The 22,485-nt window shown below is 53.9% G+C and overlaps 1 protein-coding gene across 5 annotated transcripts in view; it reads left to right on the top strand.

The window, feature by feature from the left end:
- Positions 1-1,075: 1,075 nt before the first annotated feature.
- The window catches only part of EPB41L1 (erythrocyte membrane protein band 4.1 like 1), a 125,337-nt gene continuing 103,927 nt past the window's right edge, over positions 1,076-22,485 (top strand). For all 5 annotated transcript variants that reach the window (XM_057701609.1, XM_057701612.1, XM_057701608.1 and 2 more), the window contains exons 1-2: positions 1,076-1,229; positions 17,612-17,662. The gene's annotated coding sequence lies outside the window, so the exon portion shown is untranslated. The remainder of the gene's footprint in view (positions 1,230-17,611; positions 17,663-22,485) is intronic.

Genomic DNA, 22,485 nt, shown 5'->3' with positions numbered 1-22,485 from the left:
GGTCTTTTCATCCGGTAAAGCCTCTGAAAGTGCTTCTTCCACATCTCTGTGTTTTATGTCGTGTCTAACAAAGGAGGTCAGGCTCTTTATTCCCTGCCCTTGTGAAGGGCCTGTCCCTGTTCTCAGAGACCTGGGCAGGAATTCCCTGTTTCTTCTATGTAATGTGGATACCTAATCGGTTCCCCCCCCTTCTCCTCTCTGCTATCTCGGGCTTGCTGAACTTGGGGTAGTTCCTCCCCGCTGAGCCACAGTCTATACTCAAAGTAGGACCTGAAGCAGCACCTATAAGGGCGGGGGTGATTTTAACTCTCCTTTAGAAAAGCTCTTTACTTTGGGCGTGCCTGCGACTGTGGGGGGTCGGTTAGAGCCAGGGGCCAGCCCTTGGAGACCACCCCTCCGCCCCCGCCCCGCCCCGCCCCGGGTCGAGAGGTATTGCCACCTGGGGGTGTAGGGGGGTGGGGGGGCTGGAATGCGCGGCGGGGTCTTCCTCGAGCTCCGGCCGCGGGAACAATGGGAGGGCGGCGGGGAGGCGGGTGGGCGTCGGCCGGGTCTGGGCTGGAGGTGGAGGAGGCCGGCGAGCTGGGCGCCGGGCCGTGGGGTTAGCCCGGGGCAGCGGGCCGAGAGCCTAGGCGCCTTAGCCAGGGAAAGCCGAGGTCGGCGCTGGCGGGGACCGGCAGGAGGCGGGGGGCGGCGCCCGAGCCCACCGGGCTGGGCTGGGGAGGGCGAGGGGGCCCGGGGAGGGGTCTCCTCCCGGTCGCCCAGCCGCTCGCCCCGGCCGCTGAGCTCCGCGGCGGCACAGGTAGGCGCCCGGCCCACGTGGGGAAGCGGGCGGCGGGCCACGAGCGCCAGGCGGGCTCTCGGGGCTCAGCCCCCTCCTCCCCGCCCCTCCCCGGGGGCCGGCGCGGCTCCTCCCGACGCGCGGCCCCGGCTCCGGCGGCGCTCCTCCGGCGGCTCGCTCGCTCGCTCGCTCGCCCGCGGCTGCCGGGGCGGCAGGGATCGCCGCCGCTTCCTCGCGGGGAGCCGGCCGGGGCGGGGCGGAGCGGGGAGACCGGGAGAGGGGGGCGGGCGGGGAGGGGGCTGCGCCGCGGGAGGGACGGAGCCAGCGAGCGAGCGAGCGAGCGAGCGGGGCATTTGTGCGCAGCTCAAGTGCGCCTGGGAGCCCGCCGGGCGGCCGCCGGACACACGGACCGAGGACAGACAGCGCCCGGAAGCCGCGCCGGCGCCGCCAGGTTAGCCGCCCCCGCCGCCTCCTCCGGGCCCCGGGGACCCCGCCGCGTCTGGGCTGGGGTGTGTGGGGAGGGTGATCGCCGAGGGCTCCGGGCTCGGCCGCCCGTCCTCGAGCACTGACAGGCCGGCGGGCAGGCTCCGGGGGGCCGGACATCACCGAGGCGGGGGGCGGGCGCCGGAGCCGGGAGCCCCGGGCCTCGGTTTGTGCGTCCCAGGACTGGCGCCGGTAAGTGTGTCGGGGTCCACGTCGCCGGGTGTGTGTTCGATGTGAGCGCGTGTGTGCCCGTGGGTCTGTGCAAGTGGATGATCGGTGTGTGCGCGCGTGCGTGTGTGCGCTGGGTGTGCATCTGTGTGTGTGTGAGAGAGAGAGGGTGTGTGCCCTGTGGGTCTCCGCGCGTCTGGACTGGGTGCTGTGTGTGTGCGCGCGTGTGTCTATGCGTGAATGTGTCTATGAGAGGGTGTGTCTGAATGTGTAGCTGAGTGTGTGTACATTCGGATGAGGGTGTGTGCTGGTGGCTTCGCTTGTGGCTGGAACCTGTGGCGGCGTGTGTGTGCGCGCGCGCGCCAGTGTGAGTCCCCGTGTGTGCGCGTGTGAGGGCGGGTGTGCGCCCGCGTAGCCCCGCGTAGCCCCCGTGTGCGTGTGCGCGGCTTTGTCTTCGCACAGCGGGGAGGAAGGGGTGGGGGCGGCCGCCGGAGCGCTGCCGTCGCCCGGAACCCGGCACCTGGCCGGGGCGGAGGGTGGCGGCGGCGGCGGGAGCGTCCCCGCCGGGCCGAGACTCCCTGCCGGCGGGTGGGCGGCCACACCCCGGGGGCCGGAGGGAGCCGGGCTGACAGCGGAGCCCGCGTGCCGGGCCGAGCTGGAGCGGAGGGCGTGTCCTGCCTGCAGCCCGGGTGTGTGTGTGGGTGTGGGTGGTGGTGGCGACAGCGGTCCCCAGGCTGGTGACCCAGTCGGTTCAGGGATCCATTTCCTGTCGTGGCGTGGGGACAGTCGCCCAGAGCCAGACCGGGCCTGACCAGGTCAGCCGCACTCCCACCCTCACCCCTCCCTGCTCCCTGGGGTAGAGCCGCACCTTAAGTGCCCAGAAGGGAGGAGGGAGGACCACTCTCTTAAAGGGCCAGTGCCCCCGCTCCAAGGAATCCCCCCTCAGGAGAGGTCTACTTTGAGAGAGGTCTCTGGGTGTGTCTTACTCCTTTCTCCACGTATTGGTGCAGCGTATGCATTTGGAGATGTGGGCATGTGTGTGTTCTCTCTGTGTGTTTCTTGTGCATTTGGGGGCGCAGGTGTATTTTATCAGTGAACAGTGAATAATGCATCTCTTGATGTCTATGTGTATGTGTTGTTTTTTTTTAATGAGTTTTGATATATTTGTTTTTATGTACACATAGCTGCTTGTGTGTTAGTGAGTCTGTGCATGTGGGTTTGCAAGAGAAGTGGCATTTTGCTGCCAACTGGAATAGGATAGAGAAATTCTGCCCAGGGCCACCCTCTTTCAGAAAAACTGGGTGAAAAGGCGGTTTAGAAATTTAGCCCCTGGCTTTGTGGGTTTCAGGTGCCAGTACTGAAGTGTAGGCAGATTGGGATTAGACTGGATATGAGGATAGAAACTGAGACTCTTTACAAGAGGAAGGAATTGTTCTGGAAGAAGGCTATCCAAGTGTAAGAATTCACCCTGCACTTCCAGTTCTTCCTACCTAGAACTTCTCCTCCCCCTCTGCTACTCAGCTTGCCAGGATAAAGTGCACAGGATTTGGAGTGTAAAGGGAGAGAGCTGAGAGTGTGAAAGGAAGAAGGGTGGATGGGTGATAGGATTGGGGACCAACGGCAGATTTCTGCAGTTTTAAAAATGTTTCCCTACTGAAAGCAACAGAAGCTGGGGGAAAGCTGAGCTTGCTGTTGCCTTTTCTGAATCCCTTTCCAAGGGCAGAAAAGGCTCTAATCTGCAGATCAGGAGCCCTGGAATTTGGTACAGGGGTCTCTTTTTGACTTTGGTCAAACCTTTCACATATTTACTTGTTCACTCAACACATTTTTATTGAGCTTCTCTTATGTAAGAGTCTAAGTCCCCTAAGCCTCAGTTTCCGTAGCTGAGCAGCTAGTAGGCTAGATTCTGGGACTTTGAGACCCCTTCCCTTTCTCAGAGTGCTAGAGTTTGTCTTATTGTTACCAGATTTAGGAATCTACCCTTCTAGCCCCCAAGGATCCTGGCCATGGGCCCCACTCATCAGTCTTCCTTGCCCCCATATATGCCAGTCTAGAGCAGTGGTTCTCAAAGTATGGTCACCCCACCAGCAGCACAGGGTTACCTAGGATCTTGTTAGACTTGCAAATTCTTGGGCTTCCCACTAGATCTACTGAATCAATAACTGAGGGGGTGGGGCCCAGCAGTCTACGTTTTAACAAACAGGTAATTCTGATGCACACTGGAGCTCAAGAGAGGTGCAGACAGGGAGCTGGAATCTCTTATAGGATGAAACACCTGGAAAATGTCTTCTGCCTTCTCTCACACACATACCTAAAGTAGCTGACAGCCCTAACCTGGCAAATAGAGGTTCTGGTTTCAAGTCCCAGGTCTTCCTTATGATCTTGGACAAATCACTCCTTCATCAAATAATGTAATGACTCGTTGACAGCATCTGCTCTGAGCCAGGTTCTGAACAAGGGTTTTCCCTGCTCTGCTTTGTTTCTCCACTTCTTACGTTGATCTACAAGACTAGCAAGATTGAGTCCCTGCCCATCTCTCTAGAAACCAGTCACTCTGGCCTTCTTTTAGTTCATCCAGACACCAGGAGCTCTTTTGCCTCTGGGATTTTGCACATGCTGTTCCCTCCACCTGCCACACCCTTCCCTGATTCTTATCTTGGTTAACTCCCACTCTTCAGATTTCAGGGGAGCTTTCACCAACAACTCCTTAAGATGAGTCGGTTTTTCCTGTTATACATTCTTATAGCTCCCTGTATTTCATAGCACTTGTGAGAGTTTGTAATTATACATGAACTTGTTTGTGGTTTGTCTGTCTCTCTCGCTGGGTTGCAGATGCCATCTGGGCAGGAATTTGTTTATCCATCTTCCCAGTGCCCCCACACAGTGTCTGGCTTACGACTGGTGTTCAATAAATCTGTTGAATGGATGACTTTATAAAATGGAGATGGTATATATATATATATTTTAAATGTATCTATTTATTTTTGGCTGCGTGGTGTGGTTGCCCCGCGGCATGTGGGATCTTAGTTCCCAGACCAGGGATCAAACTCGTGTCCGCTGCATTGGAAGGCAGATTTTTTAACCACTGGACCACCAGAAAGTCCCTGGGAGATGGTGTTAAATGATACCTAAAGTGTCCTCTCAAGCCCTGACACTGTAATATCTAAGCAGGCCTCAGACTTCTTTGAAGTAGGTTTATCTGTCTTTTTTACTGCTATGTCACCTGGCCATAGATTTGAGCCTCTATTCTAGTGCCCACGCCCATACCGGGCTCTGCCCTAGGGAGGCGGGAAAAGCTCTTCAGGAGACACAGCCTACTGTGATTTACGTGTCCTCCTGGATTAAGATCCTGTAAGAAGAAGAAGAGGAAGAACATTGAATAAGGAATCTAAACATCTAGGTGCACGTCTTGTTACCTGACTGTGGGGAAGTCACTTTTCCTTTCTTACTTGTTTTCTCTTCTGTACAGTGAGGGTATCAGGATGGGTGATGTACCTAACGTTGGTTACTAGCACTGGTGCTAGAATATGTAGCCCTGGCTTTGCCACCTACTAGTTGGGTGGACTTGGGCAAGTGACTCCATCTCTCCATTTTCTCGCCTGTAAAACAGGATCAATAATAGTATCTGTTTCAAAGGGTTGTTTTTTTTTTTTTTTTTTTTGCTGTGCACGGGCTTTCTTTTTTATTTTTTTAGTTGTGGTGAGTGGGGGCTACTCTTCATTGTGGTGTGCGGGCTCCTCATTGCCGTGGCCTCTCTTGTTGCAGAGCTTGGGCTCCAGGCGCGTGGGCCTCAGCAGTTGCAGCACATGGGCTCAATAGCTGTGGCTCACGGGCCCCAAAGCACAGGCTCAGTAGTTGTGGCGCATGGGCCCAGCTGCTCCGCGGCATGTGGGATCTTCCTGGAGCAGGGATTGAACCCGTGTCCTCTGCATTGGCAGGCGGACTCTCAGCCACTGCACCACCTAGGAAGCCCTCAAAGGGTTGTTTTGAGAATGAAATGAATTAACATACAAGGAATGCTTGGCAGAGTGCTGAGCACATATTAAATATTTGGTAAATGTTAGCAATTATTAGTTATGGCTACTCCACAGTTCAACATTCTTGGATGCCTCTGTCCTGGACCCTAGGCCTAGAGAGACAGAGATGAATGTGACGGTGTTCCCAGGCTGGGTGTGCAGGGCAGACAGGTAAAGGTGTACAATGTACAAGGTGCCAGGGTGTGACCGTTCATGGAGGAAAAGGCAGTGTTTGGGCTGGATTTTATTTTCCAGGTAGTTGGAGTAGCATGTGCAAAGACACCATGACTTGTTAGGGGAAATACAGATAGTTCCCTGTGGTTGGAGCAGAAGGGCATGAGCAGTGGGGACAGGTGGAGTGAGTGGCTGGAGATAGAGAGGAAGTTTGAGGCCAGATCTGGCACAGGCTGAAGAGCTTGAGTCCTGCAGGTGGTGGGGAGTTAGGGGAGAAGCTTAAGCTAGCCCGGAAGGATCAGATTTGCATTTCAAAACCACAGCTCTCCAGGTGGTGGTAGAGGTTAGCCTGGGTGAAGGGGGAGGATAGTCCACCTGGTGTCGGCCTTCTGCCTTCGAAGGGTGCTTATTTGCATGATAGATAGAAGGGCCCAGTGGGGTGGATAGAGACCTGGAACATGGAAGAGGCCCAGTTGTTGGACTTCAGGACAGTCTGGACCAGGGAGGTGAAGGAGAGATGAGAGGGGCTCCTCCCTGGGCCCTAGGCCTCCTTTAACCTCCAAGGCTGCCTAATGACTGGGAATCTGAAAACTGGAGTGTAAGAGTCCCAGGTCTGCTTCATCAGTGGACTAATTTCCTAGGGGTGCTTAATGAAATACCACTATCTGGGTGGCTTAAAAAAAGCAGAAATTTATTTTCTCACAGTGTGGAGCTAGAAGTCAGAAAGCAGGGTGTCAGCAATATTGGCTCCCTCTGAATGCTCTGAGGGGAGGGGGTCTGTTCCGAGACCCTCTCCTAGCTTCTGGTGGCAGCCAGCAATCCTTGGAACTCCTTGGCTTGCAGCTGCATCGGCCTCTGTTGTCACATGGCTTTCTCCTCTTCCTCCTGGTGTGTCTTGGTGTCATCTCCTCTTCTAAGGACAGTGGTCATATTGGGTATAGGACCCACTCATATCCAGCATGACCTCATTTTATTTATTTATTTATTTATTGGCTGTGTTGGGTCTTCGTTGCTGCACACGGGCTTTCTCTAGTTGCTGCGAGCGGGGGCTAAATCTTCATTGTGGTGCACAGGCTCCTCATTGTAGTGGCTTCTCTTGTTGTGGAGCACAGGCCCTAGGCGCATGGGCTTCAATAGTTGCAGCACACAGGCTCAGTAGTTGTGGCTCACGGGCTCTAGAGCACAGACTAAATAGTTGTGGCGCATGGGCTTAGTTTCTCCGAGGCATGTGGAATCTTCCCAGGGCAGGGCTCGAACCCGTGTTCCCTGCATGGGCAGGCAGATTCTTTACCACTGCGCCACCTAGGAAGTCTGACCTCATTTTATTTTAACTAATTGCGTCGGCAACGACTCTATTTCCAAATAAGGTCACATTCTGAGTGTCTGTGTAGACATGAATTTGGTGGTTGGCGGTGGAGGGGGGGGGGGGCGTGGGGGTGTGGGGGTGGGGGGCGGAGAACACTGTTCAACCCAGTATATAAAGGAAGATGGAAAAGAGGGCAGGTCTTGGAGTCCTACAAGCCCAGGTCCCAACCCAGGCTTTGCAGTGGAACAGCCACGAGGCTTTTTCTCAGCCTCAGTGTCGTCTTCTCTGAAACGGGGACCGTGGCACCTGCAGTGCTTGTGGTGGTAAGGCTTGGTCAAGATAACTGATGTGAGTGAGCCTCGTGAGGCGGTGCCCAGCCGGCACCTGGGAACTACTGCTCCCGCTTTGGCTGCCCCTTCTCTGCACTTAGCAGCCTGGACGAGTCACTTCAATCTTGCTGCACTTTCCTTATCTGCCAAATATGAATACTCATCTTCCACCTCTACCTACCTCACCAGATTGTGAATCCCAGGGGATGAGGAGGAAGCTCTTTGTAAACTGCTTTAGGGTTTGTGGCTGTGATTTTTAGTTAAAATCGCCATCTCCGTAATAACCCTTGGCCATTGCCACGTCCCCGGCACTCTCAGCAGAGCCCGGCTCGGCCCACTCCTCTTCTGAGGCAAGTCCTCTTTGCATCTTTGTGCTCCCCGGTATCCCACCAGCAGGATTGCCGCTGTCGGAGTTGGGAGAACCTTAGAGAAGCTCCTTGTCCTCTGTTGCCCTCATTAACCAGAAGAGGGAAACGTGCTCTGAGGGAAGTGACACCCCAGTGGTCACACAGCTGGTCAGTGCCAATTGGAACATCTCGTCTGTGGTTCCTGTTGTAGAGTCTGAATGGTGCTTTTTCCCTAGTTGCAACTTTGGCCCCAGAAGCAGGACCTTGGGGCAGGTAGAGGGCTGGAGAGAGGGCTCCACACGGGACCCGGAGGTGGGGACCCAGCGGGGAGAGTCCTGCCGAGTCAGGATCAGAATCCCCAGCAAGGGGGTCCCTGAGTCCTGGGTGAAGGAGCAGTGCCTCTGCTGGCTGAATGGGCAGGTGGTTCTGTTCTCTGCCTGCTCCGGGGGAGGAGGCCGCCACGGGCAGGCAGCAGCCGCGCGGGGAGCCAAGCCTGGAGGCAGCCCAAGGCTTCAGTGTCCCTGTTGCCAGCTGGGGTGGTGCTTCTCAGCAGGCTGTGTCCCTCTAAGGCTTGCCTCGGCGGGCCTAGGGGAGGTTCTGGAAAGGAGAGGTGGCTTATCCTGCCTTGGCAGTTTCCCTGAGGTCATCTTCTTTCCCCCAAGCTGGGGACGCCAGGCCCCTCCTCACCCTCGATTTTCCTTTCCCTTCCTCTCTCCTCTTCTCAGGGTTTTTCTCTCCCTTCTCGTGCCTTCCCCTCCCCTCTCTCCCCATCATCTCTCCAGATTAAAGGTCTAAAGATAAAGCCTCCGGACCCAGTTCAGGTGGGTGGTTTGGAGGTTGCTTGAGGCCACCTAAGAATGAGAAAGCCTAGAGTCTTCCTCTCAGAGACTCACTCTGGTGACTGATACGCAAGTGCTTACGTTTATTGACTCACCACGTGCCAGGCCCAGTGCTAAGCGCTTTATGCCTTATGTCTTTTAATCCTTTCAGCGACCCAGTGAGGCAGAGATTGCGATCCCCATTTTATTAAAGGAGGCTAAATAACCTGCCCAAGGCCTACCCAGTCCTCAGCCAGTAAGTGGCACAGCTGGGATTTAAATCCAGGTCTATCCAAAGACCACGGGTGCTCTCGAGTCTTCCGTGTATGGCCTCGGATGGAGCCTGCGAGAGCATTAGAGGTTCACAGAGGGATGCACACTTGCTTAAATCTGGAGAACAGCTTGTTGGCTCAGAGAGTGGGGTCTCCTGCTTCCTAAGCCTGTGTTGTCACCACATCAGGGACTGGCCTTCCTGCAGGGAAGGGCAAGGCTCTGAGCCCCTCTGGTTCTAGGTGGCTGCCCACCTGTGGGAGAGAGTCTGCATCAGGGGCAGGTGACAGGGCAGGACTGAAGACACTTGGCTTTTTCTTTAGATGTTGTTTTGTCACTGGCCGCCTTAGTTTTTCATTGATTATCTTGAGTCTCCCAATTAAATGAGCTTATCATCTGCAAAGAACGATAGTTTTATCTCCTCAGAAGGCTGCTTGAGGGCTTGGAGGTCCTCTCTCAGGCTCAGCGATGGAGGGGAGGGCGGCACAGGCTGGAGCCAGGAAACTGAGATTCAGGAGCGCAGTGGGTTAGAGAGGGAAAGGAAGGGAGCCAGCCGCGGCGGCCGGCGGGCCAGAGTGAGAGTCTGGAGAGGGGGAGGAAGCCTTCAGGCTGGGATTGATAGGAGCCCTGCTCTCACCCCAGGTTCAGCCCAGGAGTCCAGACTCCTTCCCAGGCAGGGCTGCTGACCTCAGAATGTCGATTCAGAATCTAGCCAGCTGAGTCAGCTTGCTGGGCCTCCACCCACTCCCACCATGACCGTGACCATGGCCAGCTTAAGCAGGTGGCTCAACCAGAAGGGACCTTGATTAATGAGCAGTGGCCTTAGAACGTCTAGCCACGGAGCCCTCTCTATGTTCAGTATATGAAACAGCTAAAAGGAGAGCGGCTGAGCGCTCTGTGCTGGGGCCCTGGAATCAGCCTGTTTTAATAGGTTCCAGTCAAGGAGACTGGGACACAGAGGGTTCTCAGATCGCCCGAGGGGGACGCTGGTCTCAGATGTCTGTGAACTTCCGACATGGCATGTTCTCTGTCCTCGGGAAAGGACCCACAGGCACCCTGTGAGTCTTTGAGTCACGACCCATGACAGTTTAAGAACTACGGACTTCAGGGTTGTTTTATGGAGTGGGAGCCTAATGACTGGAGAAAGGTCACTGGGAGGTCACGGCAGAGGGAGGCGCTGAAGGCAGATTTCTCCCACCTCTCACCACATGGCTGGTTTTGCTGTGCAGGTGCTAGGGGACCGCGAACGCGTCTCTTCCCCTGTCTGGGCCTCCGTTTTCCCAGCTGTAAAGTGAGAGTTGGACAGGATGAGCCCAAGGTCCCATGCAGCTTTGACCTGTAGTTCCTGAAGCCAGGTCTCCTGCTGCCCAAGTCACATTCTTTGCCCCTTTCCTTGTTGCCTCCCCAGCTTCACCCGCTTCTGGTGGGACCACCCCCTCCCTTGAGCATCTCCTGTCTTCAGAGAGTCTATACAGAGCCTGGATTCTAGCCCCTTGAGCCCCTCCTGTCAGACCACATATCCAGGCATTCAGCCCTTTCTCCCTTTCCATGCCCACTCACCAGGATGGACCAGGTGCCTGGGAGTCTGGGGACCCTCGTGGGGACCTCTCTTCAGGGAGGGTCCCCTGGGACCAGGGCCAAGGGGAGGGGCTTGGGGAATGCGTTTGCTGTGGCTCCTGGGACACGCCCAGTGCTTACCTGTGTCTTTGCCCCGACTTCCTGGGTTCATCTCTGCCAGGAATGCCCTTCCCCCCATCCTTCCCCAGTCACTGCTGAAATCCTGTCTGCCTTGTCAAGGCTCAGCTCAGATGCCAACCTCTGTCCCCCAAAACCGAGTGAGCCCTCCCATCCCCACCCCCGCGGTGGGATGTGCCTTTTCCTCCACTGCATTCCCGTAACACCTTATCTGTTCCCCTCTGGGGACAAGTTCTGCTTGCTTTTCGCTTTACCCTGGGACGTGGCTTGTCTCTCTTGCTAGATTGTGAGAACCAGATGTCTATGTAACATTCTGTGCTCCCAGCACCTAGCATAGGTCTTTGCACGGAGCAGGTACTTAATAGAAGGTTATTAAGTTTTATTTCCCGAATCTGCCTCTGGCCCTGGGCTGGGCTGGTTTCTCTGGAGCCCCCAGGCCCTTGTCACTGGCAGGTCACAACTTCTCACCTATCCCCCCCTTTAGGTGTGGATAGGAGGGAGGCCTCGTAGGGCAGTGGGGAAGGACTTAAATTTCAGTCTTGACTCTGCCGTGTCGTGGCTGTGAGACCTTGGGCTAATCATTTCACCTCTCTGAGCCTCCGTTGCCTCAGTTTCAAACAAAGGGGTAGGAATGACAAGTCCACTTGAGGCTTAGGAAGATTAGCTGAAATGATACGTGTAAAATGCTGAGATCTGAGCATTCTAAAGAGTGAATGGTCGATAAGCAATTATAATTCATGATTTTTCAGGCAATGATTATGACTTTCAGCAGGCACCCACTGTGTTCTCACGGGGCTGGGGAGCAAGGATGAGGGGCAGAGAAAAGTCACTGCAGGAGTTCCTTGGTCTGCAGGGTCTTAAGGTCACGTAGGGCTGGTGAGACTTGACTCTGGGGAGTAGTGTCTGGAAGAGACGTGGTTGAGTGAGTTGAGGAGTGAGTGATCAGTGTAGACTCCATGTTGGAGGTAACATTCAAGCTGGATGAGCCTGAAGCAGGAGGGGGCAGCGGGAGGTAGAGAGACAGGTATTCCCTGTAAAGGAGGCGAGCGCCAGACCGGAGATGGGAGAATGGGGCGCATGCTTGGGGCGTTGCGGGAAGGATGCAGGAAAGGGCGGAGTGGAAGCAGAGGCAGCTCTAGAATCTCCACTTAGAAGGGCCTTAGGGTACCCCAGATACAGGGGGAGTTTCAAGCTTTGTTTTGCCAAGAAGACATTGGGGGAGTGGTAGCTCACGATATGGCTACCGAGAACGACAGAGAAGACTGGAAAGGTGGGGCAGGAATAAAAAGTTGAGGCTTTCTGGCGGAGGTAGTAGGACCCAGTGAGCACGGAGGGCCTTTGTCCCTCTGCCCAGGCTTGAGCTGAGAATGGTCAGAGGTGAGCTGCCGCTCCGGGCCTCTGCAGACCTGTCTCAGAGTCTATCTCATAATATCAAGGCTGCCTGTTTACCTGGCCAGAATCTGGATTCTGGTCTGTCTGAAGTTAAAATGCAAATTGATCCTAGAGATGTCAGCATCTCTATATAACAGGAGAAGCAATCTCTTACTCCACCCCCCTCACCTCCACGTTACCAGATGGAAGCAGAGGCCCCAAAGGGGGAGCCCCCACCCCAGAACGCCAAGTGAACGGGCCACAGTGAATTCAGCGCCAGCCTGGGTTAGGGGCTGGGGGAAGAGGGCGAGGAGGGGGCCCAAGGAGGGATGTCAATGACACGCACAATGCCAAGTTAGGAGCAGTCTGTTGCCAGCGTATGTGTGTGTGATCCCAGGTGAGTGGGATGTGAGTGGGCTGGAGCCTTCATCATCCCGGGCTTTCCTTCCCGGAAAGGAAACAGGGCCACACAGGTGGGATCCAGGGGAATATTGGGATGTGGGGGAGTTCAGGGGGTGGCTTGAGAAGAGGAGGCTGTTGCCAAGCAGCGAGAGACACGACTGACGACTATTACAGCGGCGCAGAGCATCCCAGCCTCTTGGGCCTGGCCCTGTGCAGCCCTGTATGTGATACTGTAGTGTTGTCTGTCACCCCTTGTTTGTGGGGGAGAAGGAGGGCTCTAAAGGTCATAGCTAGGAAGAGCGGCGCCAGGGCTGGGGGACCTCAGAGCCATTTCCTGGCATGTCCTGGGTAGTTGCCCTCCTGGTCCTCAGCCCATTTTGGTCTCAGCAAGGACCCAGGACAAGTTAACTTTTGCCTTCCTTCACTTTTTCTCCATCACCCCACCCCCTTATTCATTAATTAAAAATATTTATTAAGCGCCTACTCTGTGCCAGGCGCTGCCCATGACCTGTCCACGCTGGTAGGATGGGATGAGAAGGGGGAGGTGGGTTGCTTCGGTAACCACGCCTTCCTCCCTTCACACCAACCCCTCCCTCTCTATCCGCTTCCAAGTGCCCCTACCCCAGATGGGACTTTTTGCTGGACCTGCCTCCTGCTGAAATGGAAACCAATCAGAGTTAATTGTTAAACCTAATAGCTGGCGAGAGTTTCACCCGGTTAGGCTGGAGGGGGGGCTTGAGCGCTAGCTGTGCTCCCCCCAGGAGAGGGGTGGAGCCACCCAGGTTTTTCTGGCCTATACCCTTTCCCTTCTCTGGAATCTGCCTCCAGGGCCAGCTCCTCCCCTCCTCTCTCGGGGTGGGGGATGGACGCCTCTTGGACCTTTTCCCTTGACTCCAGCTGAGGTGACCCTGGGAGGTAAGTACAGGCTCTGGCCCTAGTCCAAGGGCCTCTGAGTGAGTGTTCTTGGGAGAGATGTGGGGGAAGGCATGGCACCTAGCCTTGGGGACCCAACCCAGAGGGCAGGCAGCCAGTGGACCTTGCTGGCTTTGCCTCCTGCCGCGTAGGGATGGGGGGGGCGGTGGGTGGGAGTGGTACCCCGGTGGCCTAAGCCACCCAGTGCAGTCCATGCCACTTCCTTCCCTTTTACCCTCTTCACTTGTGTCCTGTTTGGGGCCATTCTCTGCCACTAGACCAGGGGGAGGAGGGAATTTAGTGGCAAAGCCTTCTTTATTCCTCTAGAAGCCTGAGCCCCAGACGAGGCCCCTGCCAAGCTTTAGGGACAAAGCTTAGGCTTCCAAGTCAAATAGGCTGGGGTCAAAGCTGGGTGACCTTGGGGTGGTGGCCCATCTCTCTGAGCCCTAGTGCCATCCTCTGAGCAATGGGTACTCTGATCCCTTGTCACCGGCACTGTGAGTATAAAGGAACTAGAGGTAGATATTAATATCAGGCTCCTTAGGGGGTTGGAATGAGTAGATACCATTCTATTGACGTTTGACTTTACTTTGGGAGGCCTAGCTCTGGCTTAGGGCCAAGGAGGCCACCGGCCTCACCATCTAGGACTTGACCGTTAGAGCTACGCTGCCTCATACAGTAGCCATTAGCCACGTGTGGCTACTGAGCACTTGAAATGTGGCTATTGCCACTGAGGAACTGAATTTGTAATCTTATTTAATTTTAATTAATTCAAAATTTAAAAAGAATACTCCAGTTATTGGAAAAGCTCTACGTATGTTTGTGAACTTAGATTTGTGAAAACACTTTTTCATTTGTAAAGGCTAAGAGAATCTAAATATCTGATGAAAATTTAGTGTCAGAATTGAGATGTGCTCTAAGTGTAAGATGTACACTGTATTTAGAAGAATTAGTATGAAAAAAAGATTGTAAAATATTTCAATAATACTTTTGGATTTTTTTTTTTTTTTGGTTGCATCGCATGGCTTGCGGGATCTTAGTTCCCTGTCCAGGGATTGAACCCAGGCCCCCAAGGCTCCCAGCAGTGGAAGCACAGAGTCCTAACTGCTGGACCACCAGGGAATTCCCTCAATAATACTTTTGATGTTGATTACATGTTAAATAAATATACTATTAAAATTAATTTCACCCATTCCTTTGTACTCTTTTAAATGTGGCTACTGGAAAATTTTAAATTGCATATTTGGCTTGCATTATATTTTGATTGGACAGTGCTGTTCTACCCTGAGAGTTGAGTTGCTCACATTTGAATAATAATACAAGACTATAAAGACTAGTTATTTGGGGAGGTTTAGGGGTGAGGGTAAAGGCTGGCTATTCCCCCACTTGCCACCACCCCTATATCTGGGCCATACCCCATCGTGGAATGTTACCCTGAATAACCCCATAGCCTCAAGGATAAGATAAGGACTTCTGGTGTCAAATGAAGAGCTTTGTCTGGGTGGCCATGCTACTCACTTGCTCTGTGGGTGACCTTGGGCAAGTCACTTCACTTTGCTGAACCTTAGTCTATCATCTGTAACTCTAGACTGAGGGTGGGATTTACCTCGTTGATGGAAGGGATTACCTGAGGTATAATCCAAGGGCAGCACTTCGCACAGTGCCTGGCACATCTGCACAGCTGTGGCAGTAGTTACTATTACTGCTAGTGGTAGGGTTCTTGCTACTGGTGCTGCATCCATCAGCTTGGATTCAGTTATTCCATTTGTCCAAATGGGACATGGGCCAGAGGGAAAGGAGAAGGTAAAAGAGCTTGAGGGTGGGAGTAGGGATGGGGAGTCAGGGGATGCTTTGTTCAGTACCTCAGGGGATTGCTTGCTTTTAGGGGAAGCTCCTTGGATCTTCCGGTTCCGTAGGTGATCAGGCAAAAATGTGTGCCCATTTTACAGGTGAGGAAGGTGAGGGGAGTGACCTGGCTATAAAGCCAGAGCCTGAATGCAGGACTTCCCATGCGTAGCCTGGGAATATTAGAGCCAGCATTAGGAGGCCCCCTTCGCGGGTTGTGAGAGCAGGGCCTGACCAGGAGGCCGGTGCTTGTGAGAAATGGTTATGATTAGTCTTCTATAACTGGACGGGATCTTGACACCATTCAGTACAATTGTCTCATTCTTGAGTTGAAGAAGCAGAGACCTGAGCGTGTGTATGTGTGTGTGACCTCCCTAGGCTCAGCCAACAAGTTGGTGGCCAAGCTGGAACTGTTTCTGTTTGTTTAGATTCAGCCCTCAGCTCAGCCCTGGCGGGACGGACGGCCCTGCCTGTCAGCCCGTCCTCTCCTGCCCAGTCCCCGGTGAGGGCTGCTGAGAAAGAGGCTTTTGTTTCATAAGATCCTTCTGGTTTCCTCTCAAGGTAGCTTCACCACCACCCTCACTCCATCTGCCCAGATTTGCATTTGTCCCTGTTCCAGGTTTAAAGGGCCCTGAAATCTGAAGCTTCTCCACACACATCTATTGATACTTTCTAGATACCCATGGGCAGACCAGGGGCTTTTTCATCAAGAAAGCTTGGGTTCAAATCCCTCTTCTACCATGAACTCCCTCTGTGGCTTTGGTCAAGTCACTTGTAATTTTTCAGTCTTCATCTAAAAAAGTGGAACCCAAGGGGTGGGCATCTAACCCAGCAGTTAGGAACCTGAGCTCTGGTCTCACCCCTGTGCTGATTCTCTGATGATCTTCAGTGAGTCATTTCACCTTCCTGGGTCCCAGGGTCCACATCTGTAAATGGTGCTCCTCCTGGCTTGTTGCGATGAGGAACTGTGCCAGGTTCTCCACATGCAGCATTTCATTTAATCCTGTTTGTTAGCTCTGGAAGCAGATACTGTGACTCCTGTTTTCCACGTGAGGAAACCGCTGCTCTGAGAAGTGAAATGACTTGCCCCAGGCCACTTTGCTAGCGAGTGGTGGGGCCAGAATTCAAACCAGGTCTGCGTGGCTGCAGAGCCCCAGCTCAAACCACTGCACCGCCCTGCCTCCCGGGTCCCTCGGCACCTGGCGCCCAGGGTGAGCCTGGGCGCGGGGACACAGTGGATGGGGAAGCATGTTGTAAGCTGCCGGGTGACGGGTGTTACAGCTGCCGTGGCAGTGTCCTGAGGCCCCTGCTGGCCTCTGGAGCGGGGGGGTGGGGGAGAGCAAGGTGCTCAGGCACACAGCTTCTGCTCCTGTTGTTCCAGCCTCAGCCCGGGAGGTCTTCCTGTTTGCTCGATTCTTGTGTTCTGTGTGAAGCGGAAACACCTCATCCCACCTGGAGGTTACTGTTCTGAGTGTGTGAATCTAGGGGACCTGAGGTTTCTCCTTCCAACGATTCTGCCCATTGTGTACTCGGCCAGGCCTGCCGTTGGGGCTTAAAGATGATTGAAAAAGGACTTAAATACTCTGTGAGTGAATTAGACCAGAACAGAATATTAATGCTAAAAAGGCCTTAGGGACCCCTGAGTCCAACCATGTTTATTTGACAGAGGGAGAAACTGAGGTAAGGATAGGCCAGGTTGACAGAACAACGGGTATGTCTCGTCCTGGGTGCTGGAGACCAGGGGACTGACATGAAAGGGGCACCTGAGGGGTAAGCAGAGCTCTCTCTCCCTCATCCCCCCAGATCTGGTCCACTGCCGAGTTCTGGGGATACCGCCACTCAAAGAGCTCTGGATTCCATCCACCTTGTTCCAGCTCTGCTGCCCCCACCCAGCTTGGGCCCTTGCCACATGCCCTCAGACAGCCACGGCAGCCTCCTAACTCATACGCCTAAAGCTACTCTTCTTGCCTGTTTCCAGTCCTTCTCGACCCTACAGGTCAACGATTTCCCATTGGTCTTAGACTCAGGACTCAATTCTTTTTTAATAAATTTATTTATTTATTTATTTATTGGCTGTATTGGGTCTTTGTTGCTGCACATGGGCTTTCTGTAGTTGTGGTGAGCGGGGGCTACTCTTTTTTTTTTTTTTTTGTGGCACACGGGCTTAGTTGCTCCGTGGCATGTGGGATCTTCCTGGAGCTGGGATCGAACCCGTGACCTCTGCATTGGCAGGCAGATTCTTAACCACTGCGCCACCTAGGAAGCCCCAGGGGGGCTACTCTTCATTGTGGCTTTTCTTGTTGTGGAGCGTGGGCTCTAGGCACGTGGTCTTCAGTAGTTGTGGCACACAGGCTTTGTTGCTCCACAGCATGTGGGATCTTCCTGGAGCAGGGCTTGAACCTGTGTCCCCTGCATTGGCAGGCGGATTCTCAACCACTGTGCCACCTAGGAAGCCCAGGACTCAATTCTTTACCTTGGCCTCCAAGGACGTTCACGGCCTGGCCCCTGCTGGCCGCTGCAGTTTCATATTTGTTACTTTCCCTTTTGCTCTGCGTAGTCACACGGGCCTTTCTGTGTAACAGGTTCAGCAACTTCCGAAGGTTCCTCCGAGAGTCAAATGCCAGCCTCTCAATTTCCAGCTCCATGCTGGGTCCACGAACTCAGTTCAGAGGCGCTAACACTGTTTCCTCTTTCCAGGTGCCTGACTTCTGTCCTTGCCCCCGGGGAGCTGGTGTGGTCGGAGCAGGGGTGAGTGTTACAGAGGCACAGCCTCATATTCTGTCTCTTCTGCTCGGGTTGGACACATTGGTCTTTCAGCTTTCGGGCTATTTTAATGTATTTTACTGCTGGGGAGGATGGAGGGTTTGTCTAGGCCACAGATTCCTGGTAGGTTTGGAAAAGCGGGGGCAGCACTGAGGGTGCTCTTTGGTTTGGGCTTATTTTGAGGAAGGGACTGAAGTGGGTCTTCATTAAGTGCCTCTATGTTAGGCAGTGAGCTTTGCTCAAATTGCTTAGCCATCCACCATGGCTGGGGACAGATGGCCTTGGACCTGGAAGCTGGATCTGCTGACCCGCAGCCCTTGTTTTCTTTTGCTTAACCACTCCGAGGTTGTAGACTCGATTCAGAAGAGGGTGTTTTCATTCTGGTTCTGCCACTGACTCCTGCGTGATCTTGGGCAGCCACCTCCCTCTCTGTTGGCCTCAGGGTCATATATGCATTGTTAGGGCGGGGAGTGGGGGTGGGTGGGGGTGGTGGAGGTGGGGGCCGGGGAGGTGGTGTCAGAGTAAATGAGTTGTTTTCAAACTTTCCAGCAGTGAAATCCCCATTTCAAATGAACCCCGAAGAATCTCAATGTACAAAACAGTAAAGGGATTGCAGCCGTGGTCAAAGTTGGGGTGGGCCTGGGCTCTAGCCCTCAGACGATGACACGAAACCCGCCCTGGGCTCTGTGCGAGACACTCTGCAAACCACTGGCCTGGGGCATGTCAAAGCCCCTTTCCCCCTCCTGGGTGCTGTGACTCTGGCACGATGAAAGCGTGGAGAGGGAACTAACTGAGCCAATAAAGTTATACTGATTGGGAAATTGCAAGGTAATATGCAAATGTCACTGGGGGCTTATTAGTAAGGCACAACTGCCAGGGCTGTGATGTTGTCACTCCAGAATCCTCTGGTTTTTGTTTTTGATTAGATGTGAGGCACCTCTGTACCCTAGGGGAACTCTCCTGTGCGTGCGTGCGTGCGTGCGTGCGTGTGTGTGTGTGTGTGTGTGTGTGTCTAGGGAGCAGGGGTTATGAGTGTTGAGGTGGGGCTGAGCCAGGCCAGGGAGGGTAGGATAAATGCCACACAGAGCTGGAAGCATGTTGCTCCTGGGGGTGGCAGGGACAGAGGTGGCTTTAGCTCTAGTTAAAAGGAGTGAGCTGGCTCTTTCCTGCCAGCACATGGGCCCCACGGAGATCTCTGGGCAGGAAGCACTGGGAACAAGGAATCCTCTGTCCACAGTCACAGCACAGCCAGGACAGAGGAGGTGGATTAGGAGTTCCCAGGAAGGGGCCTGCTGGGCTTTCCCTGACATTTGGGCAAAGGGGCGGGGAGAAGGGGAACGAAGCGTCTGTGTACATGGTAGGGGGGAAGGTCGAGGTTGGTTCATACATTTATTCCACAAGTTTCTTGAGCTTCCGCAAGCCCTCCAAGGAGCCACACTCAGAGGCGGGTGACTCTGTAGGGGTCAGAGCTGAGAGAGGTGAGACTCTAGATATTAACCACCATCTGTTTACTGGAGGAGACAGGAAATGTGAGAGGTGATAGCTTTTCACAGGCAGCCTGGTGCAGTGGGATCCATTTGGCCTGCAGCCCTGCATCCAACTTCTTGCTCTGTCACTGACTTGCTCTGTGGCCTCGGCCCCATCCCCTCCACTTTCTGGGCCTCCGATTCCTTTTCTGGAGAATGGGAATAGACACAGCAGCCTTGGTTACTTCTTAATGCTCTTCTGAATATCCATTAGAATAGGGTATTTCAAATCTTTTGGGGCAGAAGAATGCCAGGGTATAAGCATTTGCAGCAGAACTGCTGTGGTTGAATTGGCAGCAATTTACCCAGAATCTCGTTGCTCTCCTTACTGCCCTTTGTTCCGTGGATGTTTTTGGAGGTGTCTCTGGAGATTTCCAGGACTCCGGGAAGCAGTGTCTGAAGGCCACTGGGTCAGAATGGTTCTCGAGAACATGCTTTGCGGACTGTCCTCTGCAGCCCAGATGACAGGGATTGTGCCTGAACACACAGGAGCAGTCATAATACTGCCTCTGCCCTGCCCTGCCTATGGCCAGAACAGACTGTATCTTGGTTAGAGCCTGTATAATTGGGCCTGGTTTTTTCAGAAACAAGTGACAAAAACTCTATTCAAAGTGGCTTGAACCAGAAAAGGACTTGAGTGGATCCTGGGGCAGTTCATGGAATTGAAGGATGAGGAATCAGGTAGACTGTCCATCTCTCTCCCATCACGGCTTGTCTCTCTCTGCCCCTGTGAGGAACTGGCTGTCCACTACCCCGGCTTAGCAGCCCAAACGGAAAGCGGGAACTATTTTTCTTCTAGGACCCACATATCAACCCAAGGGTAGGACCCTGATTGGTCCAATCATTGTTGCTGGGGGATAGGGGCATTCCCTGTAGCGGCCAGGCCTGGGTCAAGTGTCTACCTGTGTAGCAAATGGAGGAGCAGAGCTCTCACCAGAGAAAGGGGGAGTGGACAGAGCCGTGCGAACATACTAGCATGTTAGTGGGATCTTGGGTTATAGGAGAATGAACAGCTTTTAGGCCTGCAAGACTCCATAACTCCCCTCTTCAGTGATGGTAATACAAACAACAATGATAACCATAGGTAATGTTTATTGAATTACTCTCCCTATGCTGAGTTTGGTCTATTGCTTTTCATGTATTATTTCATTTAATCCTCATGACAATCCTTTGGACAGGTGCTATTACTCTCCCCATTTTCTAGATGGGAAAACCAAGGCACAGCTAGTGAAGGTCACACACTGAGTAAGAGGAGAAGCTGGGGTTCAAGTGCAAGGAGTCTGGCTTCAGAGCCTACGCTCTGATCACTATGTCTGCTACCTCCCGTCAGCAGTTCAGGTGAATCCTACATCTGCTCACAGAGCTTGTGACCTGCAGAGAGAGCCCAGGCCCAGGTTCCTCTGCTCTGCTGTTGGGCAAAGCTTCCTTAGGTTGTACACAGATCCGTCTCCATAGAAATGCATTCATCCGGTGTGTGGCTGTGTGGTAGGTGTTTCAAGAGATGTAAAGAAAAATCATCCATGAACCTGCCTGAAAGGTCACCATAGCAAAATAAGTCACGTTACCGAGCTCTCGCCCTGTGCCAGGCTCTGTGCTGAGCACTTAACGTGTTTTGTCTCATTTCATTGCAGAAACAATTCTATGGAGTAGGTACTATTATTGCTCCCGTTTTCCAGAGGAACTGAGGCTCGGGGAGGAGAAGTGACTCTCCCATGGTTAGGTGGCTAATAAATGACAACGCTGGCATTGGAATTCAAGTCTGCCTGGCACTGAGCCTGTGCCAGAAACCACTGCAAGTCCCCTGTGCCCCCCAGAGGGGAAATCAATAACTGTGTGCAGGTGTGGCCGTGACACAGCCAACAGTGCAAATCACCAATAGAAAGGGAGAGGAAACTGATGCTCAGGGAAGGGGGTGCAGTCCAGGGCACGGCAGTCAACATGTGCTTCCTGGAGGAGGGGGCGTTTGGTCTAGGCCGTGGAAGGGGCTGCATTGGGACGTTCTGTTCAGGGAAGGCTCTTTCCAGGAGGAGGGAGCTGCCTGGGAAAAGGCATGGAAGGGAGAAGCAGCGGTGGTTCAGTTTGGCCAGAACTGCAGAGTTGGGGTGGAGGAGGGTAGCTAGCCACCTTTCAGGCTTCACAGAAGGGCCCCCTCCTTCCATACGGTTCTCTTCCGAGACGTGAAGAAGCTTGATCGTCTCCAGCTGCACACGGGTGCCCAGGTCCTTCACCTTTTCTCCCAGGCCCCACATTGATGGTGGACAAAGGCATCTGGACACCAACAAGTGTCAGACCTTCATTCCTGGTGGCGAATGATGGGAAAAGGGCTCCCCTGTGGTCCGTTGCCCAGGGGTCAGCCTTTCCACCAGCCGCATGAGCTCAAGGAACCAAGACTGTTTCTGAGAGCCTTGGTGAGTGGTAGGATTCCCCATCCCCTCGCCAGCCAGCATGCACCTCGCACCTACGGAGAGGCCTCGTTTCCTTTCCCCCGTCCCTTCCACACAGAGCGGATCTCATCCACCTTGTCAGGAGATGGATAACACCCTCAGGGCCTGCACTCTGTCCTGAAAGTGCCTTCAGATGTTTCCTTCAAATAACTCAGGTGGCAAATTGGGGGAAGAGGATGTTAGCACTGGGAGCCTCCAAGGTTTCAAAGGATGGGAGAACGACAGGCATATTTACTGAACTGGACTCACGGTGTGTCGGAGGCTTTATTCACCCCCCATTTTACAGAGGAGGAAAATGACACAGGTACAGTGGTCCCCTGAAAGGTGACATCATTGTCTCTTGCAGGAGGGATGGAGGTGGGGGAGATTCAACAGAAGGATGCCCACCCCACCCCGCAACAGCCTCCTCCTAGCGACTCCTCCTACAGGGGTGGCTGGGAAATGCTGACTCTGGTTCCCCTGTCGGCTCCCAGCCTCTCCCCCTTGTGGATACAGACCATTTCCCCTGCCTGAGAGCTAGAGGGGCTGTCTCAGGGGGCTGAGGATGCCGACGTCACAGATGTCATCCAGACAAGACCCCGATGTCCAGTATTCCTTTCGTGACCCCTTTTGTCTCTGGGCTCCCTGGATTTCTCTGACCATTCCTGGAGGGATCCCAGCATTTCTGTAGGGGGAAAAGAGGTGGAGAAGGGCAGGGGAATGCTTTCACTGGGGTGGGGTGTGGGGGGGTTGTTCTTCATCCCCATAGCTCTAATCACCTGGACTAGAAGCAAATCCCTTATATTTTTCCTACAAGGGCTTTTCTTTTCACCATCTCATCAGATTTTCCCCATAATCC

This window comes from Hippopotamus amphibius, chromosome 12 (assembly GCF_030028045.1).
Source record: "Hippopotamus amphibius kiboko isolate mHipAmp2 chromosome 12, mHipAmp2.hap2, whole genome shotgun sequence".
NCBI lineage: Eukaryota > Metazoa > Chordata > Mammalia > Artiodactyla > Hippopotamidae > Hippopotamus > Hippopotamus amphibius.
This window is presented reverse-complemented; position numbering and strand designations above follow the sequence as displayed.